Here is a 12001-nt window from a genome sequence, read left to right on the forward strand (position 1 = left end):
TGACATTTACATAAAAAAAATTCATTTGATTTTTAATAACCCCTAAGCGTTTCCCTGCAAAGGGAAAATTCGATTCTTCCTGCAATTTTTGCACAAGCTTTCTAATTGTGGGGACGAGTTTGAAGAAATATCCGCTCAGTTTACATTTAAGCGGCAACTTAAGTGAACTCTCTGTAGCTTCTTCGTCGCAAACCTTAATATGAACACAAGGAAATAAACCAAATGGGATTTCATCCACGTTATTATTAACTTACCTATATAAATTAGCTATTATTTCTCTTGTCTGACTATGTAGCGTCTTACCATTAACAAATTTATTCGTTTTAAAACACAAATATACGATCAAAACGGTGTATTAATAATTAAAACTACAGACGAAAACATTATAACAAGATAACAAAGCAATAAAACCACAACTTAACTATCAAATATACGAAAATATAGGAATACAATAGAGTTTAGGATAACCGGTATAAAATATTAGAATAGAAGTAATAATGATCAAAAGAATGACACCTCCACTGGATATTTCAATAGTATTCAATATTCCTACCCTTTTCAGAAGAGACCGTGAAGTTGAGGATAAAGCAAGCGAATAGGAAAAGCCATGGCAACCGCCTGGTAACAAATCCTGTGACGTACTCTCGCCAATCATGTTCGTTGAATAGGCGGCCATGCGCAGCGATGCCGGTTTACATAGTATCATCATTACTATTACCTTCTAAAATATTAATAAAAAAAAAAAAAAAAAAAAAAAAAAAAAAAAAAATAAGTTATTAAATAAAACATATCGAACAATATGAACTACGTTACAATTCCTTAGTGTATACGTCAGATTATATGCTAAACACATTATGTATAATAAAAATATATTAAATTTATATGGTTCATGTCCGGCAATTTTACGTTTAACGAATCAACAGTAGCAGTATCAGATTTTTTTTTTTTCTCCTTACATTCCTTCCCGTAGCTAAGTCCATACTGGTCAAACGGTACGGCTGACTGGCTATCTTAAGCGGAGTTTTGTAACCATGACTTCAATCTCCTCGCAGTTAGCTTTTCCAAGAACCGATACGTTTGAGACACGATGGAACCACCGGATTCTTAAGGTGTCTCTGTTGTAACTTATTTAATGCGTTCATGTGTCCACGGTACGGCACCCAGGTTACACTCCCATATAACAATGCGGGGATTATAATTGCTCGATACACTGCAAGTTTCGTTTTTTGTACTCAAGTCACGATCGTAGAAAACCCTGTCTTTTTAATTTCCAGAATGCTCTTGGGGCGCTGCTAATCCTGTACTAAATTTCAAAATTATATCTATTTACAATTTTTATTATTTTTTATACACTATGCTGCCGAAGTTTTTCCAGATACAGTCTCCCAGACCCACCCTGTATAGCACTCTTGTTAATAAACTACCAGTTAAAATTATAATCTATCCTACTATTACTAGTTAGCAATTAAAATTAAGAAATCTACCTACCCTATCTGAAAAGTGAAAAATTTTTAACAATTAAATAAAATTTTGTGAAATGATTAAAATCGCATGGTGGCGGAAATTACCGCGGATATCAGGTTTCTCCTCAAAGTCACCAAAAAAAGTACCCGAGTTGAGCTATAATAATTATTGCAGACAATTTTCATTAGCTAATAATTATCAATATTCATAATTAAACAATCTAATAATACTATAAGTGCATCAAACATGTTCTGACATAGCGCGAAATATCCCGAACCTATATAGATTCGGTTTCGGCCATTGTTTCGGCAAAATTGCAGCCGAACTAAGCCAAGGAAGCCGTTATTTTTCAAAAGAAACCGATATTTCAATTCCTGTTACTTTTTCCCTCGTCCCGTTGGTGCTGCGTATACTTTCTACCTACGCTTATGGGCGATCCTTAAATTGAGTCGTACTAATGGTCGTACTGAGCAGAATTCCCTGTTTTATTATATCATAATACGAAAAGAGACTTTTGTTCATAACCAACTACTATATTTAATACCATGGTACTTTAATACCCTTTTCTACCTACACCTATGGGCGATCCTTAAATTGAATCGTACCAAAGTCGTACAAGGGTCATTTAATGATCGCTAGCGAAAGACAGGAATTTCCCTGTTTATTACTCGCCTGTTGAAAGAGACTTTTGTCATTACCACCAGATTAGGTATCCTATGAGTATACAGATAAAAATCTTGTCCCTAATTCGTGGTACGAAAATTGTTATTTATGACGATGTGCAAACGAGTAAAATTTCCTGTAATAAAATAAACTCGCGTAAAATAACAATAAACAGCGTAATGGAGAGATATCGCTAAACCGAAAAGCGTGCATGGACGTTAATAAAGGTGTTATTTCCTTTACGTGAGGTGGTGTTAACTCTCTTCATTTATAGTTATCGGATCGGAAAGAGTTCTGTTCGCGTCGCGTCGCGTCCGCTATTTAAACACCTAACTTTGAATTTAAAAAAAAAAAAAAAATTGTTTTTGTTTTACTAGGTATTTTAAAACTAAAGGGCTAAAGTGCTTTATTGTTCAACGTCTGTCAGTGGGTTTAGGGCAACAAGCAACAAATTCTCTTAGAAGGGCTAAGTCGTCATCTGCTGTAAACCTAAGCATCTTTCGAAATATTGACTCGCGCATATCGTAACCATGATAAGGTACGCGTAAATACTGCATGACGCTATTCGGTTTTCCGATATCTCTCTAATAACTGTGCCGGTCAGGCGCTGTGCACAATTTTAGTGGCCATAGGTGGGCGTGCTATGTGCGCAAATTAACTAACTAGTGCCGATTCCGAAAATTGGTTAGTAAAGAAAAAGCAAAGATTATAATCTGCTGTGGTCGTACCAACAACGACCATGTTTAAAGAGAGATACTATAATTATTATTTTAATTATATAGAGTGTCATACATCCATGGGCGTAGCTTAATAAATGTCTTTTATTTTCAGATATCAATGAGTGCGACGATCCTGCCATTGCTGCCAGATGTGTGGAAAATGCCGAGTGTTGCAATTTACCATCTCACTTCCTTTGCAAGTGCAATCCTGGATTTCGAGGCGATGGAGAGGTCCAGTGCCTCGGTAAGTTTTATTGATTTCTTTGAATTTTATTTTATTGAATGTATTAATAATTATGCTACTTAAGCTCAATTTATAAATGTTTAATTAGAGACTTAAAAAAATTATTTGTCTTGTCAAGAACATTTTATTTTTAATGTTAATGCAAAATACATATATTTTTATCCACAACATTAAATGCAGAGTAAACATAATTTTTTTATTATATAAGGATTGTTTCTCGACCGTACTTTTAGTATAAAGGATAAAATATCACGTTATATCGGTCTGTTTTCATTCAATGTCACTCATTTATTCATTAAAGCCTCTATATATTTCGTTAGTGGTTACCAACATCATCAGGAGGTACCAAGCTACATGAAACATTATTTTTTACAACAAAGCAATCCAGTAAACAATACAAATATACAAGATAAGTTAACTACGTTAGTTACGTTTACGTTAGTTCAACTACGTTAAGTTGACTACATTAGTTATGTTAACTCTTATCTTGTATATTTTGTATTGTTTGCTGGATTGCTTTGTTGTAAAGAATAATGTTTCTTGTAGCTTGGTACCTCCTGATGATGTTAGTAACCACTAACGGCTTTAATGAATAAATGAGTGTCATTGAATGAAAACAGACCGATATAACCTGAGATTTTATCCTTTATACATAATTTTTTATTTATGTCAGAATGCCAGTTTTATATCCTTTTAAATTATTTTCGAATTTATAAATAGATAGGTGTCTCACAATTTTATCCTGAATTTAATTTCTAAAGTTTCATTCAGAACCTCGCAATTAGTGGAATAAATTAGTGGTTTCAATTCCACTTTATACTTTTTCGTTTACGTTCATTTACAATATTCAAAAAACACAATTAAAATTAATAGAATCTCCTAGCAACAGCTTGCGTTAGTCAGTTGAATCCATAGAGAAAGCCTAATATTTAGCTTATAAAACAATCAATTTTTGATTTCTAACCACAATTTTTCTTGACAGAAGATAATGAAAGACCAAAATGACATTTCTCGCAAATTTTGAAGTATAATTAGTGGAAAAGTTAAAAGTTTAACAACTTTTTCTACTAATTGAAAATGTCTAGCACTAATTTTGATGTTCTATGTAAGCATTCAGAACGTCAAAATTAATAATAGTGGAAAATAAATCAAAATAGGGTGGTCCGAAGTGTATTCCGGAAATTTCGGCAACATATTCTGCAGTGAAAAATAAGTAAAAAAGTTCGTATAAATGTATGTACTAGAATGCTCAGTTTGAAGATACAGTGTGTAGAAATTTCTTTTTTATTTTGGTTTTTTCCAAACAATTTCTGAAGTAACGTCAATATTTGACTGAAAATTGGTATCTGGGAGTTTTTTGATATGAGAAATTTGATTTTGATGTCAATATGACTCGTATTTTTAGGAGGTCGCCACCTACATCTGTTTTAACTATTTTGAAGAGTAATAACTTTTCTTCCGTACCTGTATAAAACCCCTACTGAGTGAAAAATTACACATTTCCGTAATTTCTTGCGTACAAAAAGTCTCTCAGGAAAAATCGCTATGAGCAACCGTTGTCAAGATATTTAAAATGGAAATAGTCAATACATGTCATTATTGACGAAAAATAAACATGTTGTGTAAATAGTTATTTGACTGATATTATAAATTTGGAAACTTTTTATTTTTTTAAATTTATCATAAATTTTTCGTCGAAAAATGATGATAAAACAGTTTCTGTTGAACTTTTGGCACAAAAACATTTCAAATTTATGATTTCAGTATAATAACTATTTAGTCCACCTGTTTAATTTAAATCAATAGTGACAGGTATTTTTAAATACGATTCCAAATATCTCGAGAACCATTACTCGTAGCGATTTTTACTAAGGGATCTTTTTTACGTAAAAAACGCCGTAAATGTATATTTTTGTAATCGGTAGGTTTATACAGGTACGGACAAAAAGTTATTACTCTTCAAACCAGTAAAAAAGTATGTAGGTGGTGCCCTCTACAAGTAGGAGTCAGATTGAAATCGAAATCGAATTTCTTATGTCAAAAAACTCCCAGACACCAATTATCATCCAAATATTGACGTTACTTCAGAAATTAATCTGAAAAAATAAAAATGAAACTTCTACACCCTGTATCTCAGAAACTAAGCATTTTAGGACATACATTTCTACGAACCTTTTTACTTATCTTTAGTTGCAGAATATGCTTCCGAAGTTTCCGGAATACAGTTCGGACCACCCTGTATATTATAGTAAAAAATAATTGCTAATAGGCACACTAATCAATAATCCTAATATTCATAACAATAATAATTCTAAATAATTATAGAAATAATGAAATGGTTTACTGTAATTAAAATTAAACATATATTTAGATATCGACGAATGCCAACAACCAAACATCTGTGGACAAAACTCTCTGTGCCAAAACACCCCCGGAAACTATTCCTGCGTGTGTCCCGAAGGATTTTACGGTAACCCCTATGACGGATGCGTGGATTTAGACGAATGCCAACAACCAGGAGCTTGCGGACCAGGTGCCATATGTACGAATGTAGTGGGAGGCAGGCAGTGTCATTGCCCACCAGGTATAATTTTAGTTAGGTTTAAGAAAATGCTAGACATTAAAAAATATAGCTGTAAGCAAATTTTTTATCTACACTCAAAAATACCCTGTATTTACCGATTGGGTATACAGGGTGTCCCAGGCTGAGCGTGCATTACTAGTTTCTAGAGAACTATAACATCTAGCTCGGAGATTTTTTGCACATCATAGTTTCACAATGAGATCTATCGATTAAAAATATTTTCAACATGGCGACACTTCCGGAAATACCGGAAGTTGACAGCAACTTTCTTATTTTAAATAAGTGCCTCCATGTCAGCTACCGCCATTCATATGACATTTGAACAATTTTTTTGACAGGTAGTTTTTTCGTCCAAAAATTGTAAATATTTTTTTCTCAAAAACGGTTCATGTTAGATATAGAGTGTTTAACATCAGTATTCATAGAATTTTATAGAGAATTTAAGTATGTAAAAAAATGGGGGCACCCATTTAAAATAAGAAAGTTGTTGTCAACTTACGGTATTTCCGGAAGTGCCGCCATATTGGAAATATTTTTAATCAATAGATTTCGTTGCAAAACAATGGTGTGCAAAAACCTCCGATCTAGATATTCTGTTTCTCTAGAAAATTTTAATATACCAGGTGTTTGCTCATCTCTTATTCCAGGTATCCATTCTGTATAGTGTGTTAGGTCTATCGATAAAGTCCTTGGTACTTCTGAATCTTTCAAATCGTTGAACATATAGATTCCTTCCGTTACCGATTAAATCCGTTTACTCTCAAGAATGTCAAATTTGACATTTAAAGTATTAAATGGCTAAAAAGTGGGTTTACTGGCCAAATTTTGGAAAAAGCTTTTGTTTTTTAAATTAAATTAACTTTAATGAGAATGTTATTGCTTCCTTAAATTTATACAGGGGTACCAAAAGTGCTGATTTATTTTAATTTTATATAAAAACTTCGTTATTTCAAATGCAACACCCTGTATTTTTTAAAGTAAATCGAAGCAGATTAAATGCTATTTCAAACTATATTATGGTTTCCTATACCTATCTAGCTCAGATTTTGAATAAAAACGATTTTTCAATAAAATGGCAATCAAAAGGCCATGACATTTTTCTAGTGACAGTTATAGTAACTATTTTCAAAATCGAGATTAGTTTATGCACATTATTATTTAGATTTGTAAGAATTTACTTAAGTTTACTACAATAGTTTAATAAGTAACTATTCATTATTTTATCAAGAAAAATAAAGCAGTATCTGCTGGCGTTACGAATGGATATGTTACTAGTAAATTTATTTTGTGAAGAAAATTGCTTCTTGTCCTCAAGGGCTTATGCTCAAAGATATTCAAATAGGAATCTTCCTGATAAACGTTCCTTTTTTTGAAAAACTACTTGTCCTATATCGCAGAGCTAGTACGGTGGTTAAAAAAAAACTATTAGGCAGAAACCTGTCGTTAGAAGTGAAGAAAAAGAATTTGCCGTAATTGGCTCTTTTATAGAAAATCCCTATATCTACAAATCATCGTAAAATAAATCAAAGAACTACTTCTTCGTTGTTCTTGATAGAATAATAAATGCGTACCTATTTAATAAATATTATGTATTAAACTGTTGTGGGTGAATCAAGTAAAAGTAAACTGGTATAAATTTAAATAAAGTCCATTAACTAATTTCGATTTTGAAAATAGCTACTAACTGTCACTAGAAACTTGCCATCACGAGACTAGCACTCTTGGTTGCCATTTTCTTGAAAGATATAGGAAACCTTAATATAGTTTGAAAGAGCATTTAAATCTGCTTCGATTTACTTTGAAAAATACAGGGTGTGGTATTTGAAATAACGAAGTTTTTATGTAAAATAAATATTTAAAATACACCAGCAATTTTTGATATCCCTGTATACATTAAACGAAACAATCAAATTTTTCAGTAAAGTTTATTTCTTTGGCTTAAAAGTCATCACAAGAATTAATTTTGAAAATCAATGTACAGGGTGTTGACAATGTTTTTTATTATAACATGCATATTTAAATATCTTTAAATATCTCAAAAACCAAAGCTTGTAAACATATTTAACCCTTATAATAAATGTCTTATCTTGTGTCCAAGGATCCAAATATGAAATAAAATACCGGGTGTTCCAACAGAAAAATATAACTTTGGTGTGGATCTTACTTCTGACATATCCTGTACATTTCAAAATAATTTTAAATTATGCACATTGCCTTCCCACATATAACCATAAAATATTTTGTTTGTACATCTTTCCGTTTTCGGATAATCAACCGAGGCGAATGAGGTGCGCCACCCTGTACATATTTATATACATATAATATTATGTTTCTTCAGGTTTCGAAGGTGATGCTTACACAACAGGATGCTTAGATCTCAACGAATGCGCAAGAAGTCCCTGCGGTCGGAACGCCCTCTGTTCCAACTTGGAGGGTAGTTTCAAGTGCTCGTGCCCTCCAGGATACCTAGGTGACCCCATGACAGACTGCTCAGGTATATATCATCTCATCATCTCATTTATAACACTGGTGTACATACATGTACATACGAATAAACGTGAGTTAGTACCAACCTTTAAAATGCAATTTTTTTGTATTTTAAAGATTTGTAAATAAAAACAAACACGTGAAGACTGATTTTCTTCTTCCGAAATTGTACAAAATATGTGTAAATTAGTTTAACACAATAAATATCTAAAACTGTAGAGAAGAAGACCTAAAAACCAAGTAGAATTATTGCAAATTTATTTGGACTAGGAAATCAGTTTTGTATTAAAATTAATGTTTGTATATATTTCATAACAAATTAATAATTAAATTTAGATTAAATTTATAATATATCAATAAAAGCTAATTTATAATACTAAGAAAAAAAATATTTTTACTAAAATTACCCCCTAACTAGTTTTAAGTTCAACTAAAATTAATAAATGCTTTAAAAAAATAATGATATAATAACTCCACAATAACTTATTTGGTATACCTACTTAATTGTGTGTATTTTACCAATCATGATTTGAAGAAAATTATTTCTTCACGTGTCGAACTAACTCATCGTTTATTAACGAGAACTGCTTTGATTTGTTACTTAGCTAAAAAGATCTAACAATATGTTTTCTTTATTAAAATACACACCAGATTGGTGATTTTTTTTCTATTACAACACGAATTATTTTAAAATATGATTTCAGTTAGATTCATTATTTTAGAGACTTTTCATCGTTCAATCTATTAATTGTCTATTAGTAATGCTGACAGATTATTAATTTAAATACGATTGTAAAACTCACTAGATTTTTGGTGTTTACAAAAGTACCCCATCAGACTTTCTTAAAATTTATGAAATATGGTTTGGTGCCTTAATTTTGGTATGCTAATAATATCTATACCTAATGACCAGTGCCTGGAAAAATCCTGGATATTTTGCCACTGAAACATAAATCTAAGTTTAAAAAAAACACTTTTTTTTTGTAAAATGCCACTGCGTTAAAATCCAAATGGAGTTAGTCAAATTTCCTAATGAATAAAAAGACACTGACTTTCTGAAAATAGTTACATTTTAAATAATTTTCTTCGTTCTTTTCATTTTTTGCTTATGACCACTGGGGGAGATATACCCTATGAAACACTAAGTAATTTATGTTTGTTAGGAAAATTTCTAGTATTCTAGTGAACCAATTTTTTAAGCATTTTGTAGCTAAACAATTTGGCTTTTTAGTATCTCTTTCTAAATTAAAAATAAAAGTTTCTGTCAATTATACGAGGAAAAACAAAATGTTGATATTTTGGTGAAAGTTTGAAATACCCTGTGGAATATGTTAACAAAGCAAGGGATTTAAAAATAATTTTATTAACTAAATGCATCCGTTCTCGATAGTTTGTTTTTTGATTCTTCTCTATAGCTTTATTTTTTTGAGATATTCGCCTTTAAAAAGACACTAAAATTTTTTGGCAATTTTTATATTAAAACTATGCCTTTGATTTTGATTCTTTTCAACAGATCTATGAAATAGTTTTTATGATTTATACAGGGTGAGTTTCCTACGATGTTCTCTATGGGTATCTTGGAAACTACTGGAGATAGAGAGTCGATTAAATGGGGAAAGAAGTGCAGTTTTGTGGAGTCATAAAATTCGCCTTTCAGATTTTTGAAAAAGTTCATGGCTTACTAGATATTTCGAAAAAAACAAATTTCAGCTATTTTAAAAATTGTCTCTAATTCCATTATAAGCTATTTTAGACAAAAAGTTTTCAGATAAAAGTTGTAGATAATCACATCTTTAATGAGACCGTGTCCTCCGGTTTTTTCTAAAGCCTGTCATTTTTGATATATGACACAAACATATGTTTTTTTAAATGGAAACCATAGTTGGCAATGACTTCATAAAAAGCGCCATTTTTTAAGCTTTTTTAGCGATATAAGCTATAATATGTTTTCTTCAAAAATTACTGAGTTATAGCCAATTCTTATCATTTTTAAACAATTTCACTTAGTTAGCCATGGAAACAAGTTTAATCGTCTTTGCTCTCATAAATGTGAAGCTGTCACATCCAATCTTTGTAAATTAAAATAAACAAAAAATTGTAAATATGAATTTTCAAATGAAGAAAAAGCGTGTAGGATTATTGGTTCAACCTTTCTTGGCCATACATTTTCGAGGATACGTTGACCGGTGAATGTTACGTTTTTTAGAGAACGGTCTTCAAGACACGTTAGAAAAGTTAAATTTAGTTATAACCAATTCTAATCTTTCTTGACTAATTTCACTTAGATTGCATGGTATTCTTATTCTGTTATGATTTATAACTTATAAAAAGTCAGAATATATTACTAAACGGTTCTTTACAATTTACATTAGACAAACTAAAACTTAAAAAAATAATATCACTACATACACTTTAAGTTATTTTAGAAAATGTTCAAAAAATCCGCCATTGTTTTGAGTTGCATCTTTTTAAAACTGAATTACTACTTATTCTCACAGAAGGACCGGTCGACTTAATTAAACTTTTCTCGTACCGCCACTTCGAGTGCTTCTCTTAATTCATAAGTTCTTTGTAAACCCTTATTGTTAACTATACCGCATAAAAAATAATGGATAGTCAGGTGATCGAGGAGGCCCATGCAATTAGTACACCTCTTTCTATCCCTGCGTTTGTATAATTATGATATAAATGATTTTTAAAATTTCTTTCATTATGAAGGGTGGGGGGTGGTGTGTCATACTGAAAGTCATGTTCGAATCACTCTATTGATGCGCGCGGATCTACACGCTTTTCTTCATTTGAAAAATTCATATTTACAATTTTTGTTTATCATAATTTACAAAGTTTGGATGTGACAGCTTAACATTTCTGAGAGCAACGGCGATTGAACTTGTTTCCATGGCTAACTAAGTGAAATTGTTTAAAAATGACAAGAATTGGCTATAACTCACTAATTTTTCGAAGAAAAGGTATTATAGCTTATATCACTAAAAAGCTTTAAAAATGGCGCTTTTTATGAAGTCATGGCCAACTATGGTTTCTATTTAAAAAAATACATGTTTGTGTCATATATCAAAAATTACAGGCTTTAGAAAAAAAAACGGAGGACAGAATATCATTAAGGATGTGATTATCTACAACTTTTATCTGAAAATTTTTTGTCTAAAATAGCTTATAATGGAACTAGAGACAATTTTTAAAATAGTCGAAATTTGTTTTTTTCGAAATATCTAGTAACCCATGAACTTTTTCAAAAATCTGAAAGGCGAATATTTATGACCCCACAAAACTGCAATTCTTTCCCTATTTAACCGACTCTCTATCTCCAGTAGTTTCCGAGATACCCATAGAGAACATCGTAGGAAACTCACCCTGTATAATGTCACTGCAGTTGAAAAATAGTATATTGTTTTATTAGGAGTCAAAAATTACATTTTTTTGCGGCGAGGCTGTACGTTTGACATACAGCCGAGGCACAAAAAGTCATTTTTACTCCGAATAGAACATGTTATTTTTTTTTGAATCCCACAAATAATTTTTTAAACAATTTTAAACATTCCAAATAATATAAAAAAATTTAAAAGTCATACTTGGTCATACTTTCTATATAATTATATTATATCAAGAAACTATGGTTACGCTCGTTGAATTTGATACTTTGTGCCAGTTTAATAATATATTTCCGTACTTTTATGCTTAGGCGTTAAAGTGCTTTACTTTTATGCCTAAGTGTTAAAATGACTTTTTTATATTGTCAACAGTCATGATACAAAGAAATCAAGGTATGATATTGCGCAGGTCGGTTACTACGTCACAGGTGATATCGACACCATTGGTCGG

The 12001-nt window shown here is 31.3% G+C and overlaps 1 long non-coding RNA gene across 1 annotated transcript; it reads left to right on the forward strand.

The window, feature by feature from the left end:
• Positions 1 to 2957: 2957 nt before the first annotated feature.
• LOC115874407 lies at positions 2958 to 8156 on the forward strand. The gene is made up of 3 exons (XR_004048835.1): positions 2958 to 3090; positions 5462 to 5674; positions 8013 to 8156. It is a non-coding gene; the product is annotated as an uncharacterized LOC115874407 (long non-coding RNA).
• Positions 8157 to 12001: the final 3845 nt, after the last annotated feature.

This window comes from Sitophilus oryzae, unplaced genomic scaffold, assembly GCF_002938485.1.
Source record: "Sitophilus oryzae breed Bouriz unplaced genomic scaffold, Soryzae_2.0 scaffold_1275_pilon_pilon, whole genome shotgun sequence".
Taxonomy (NCBI): Eukaryota; Metazoa; Arthropoda; class Insecta; order Coleoptera; family Curculionidae; genus Sitophilus; species Sitophilus oryzae.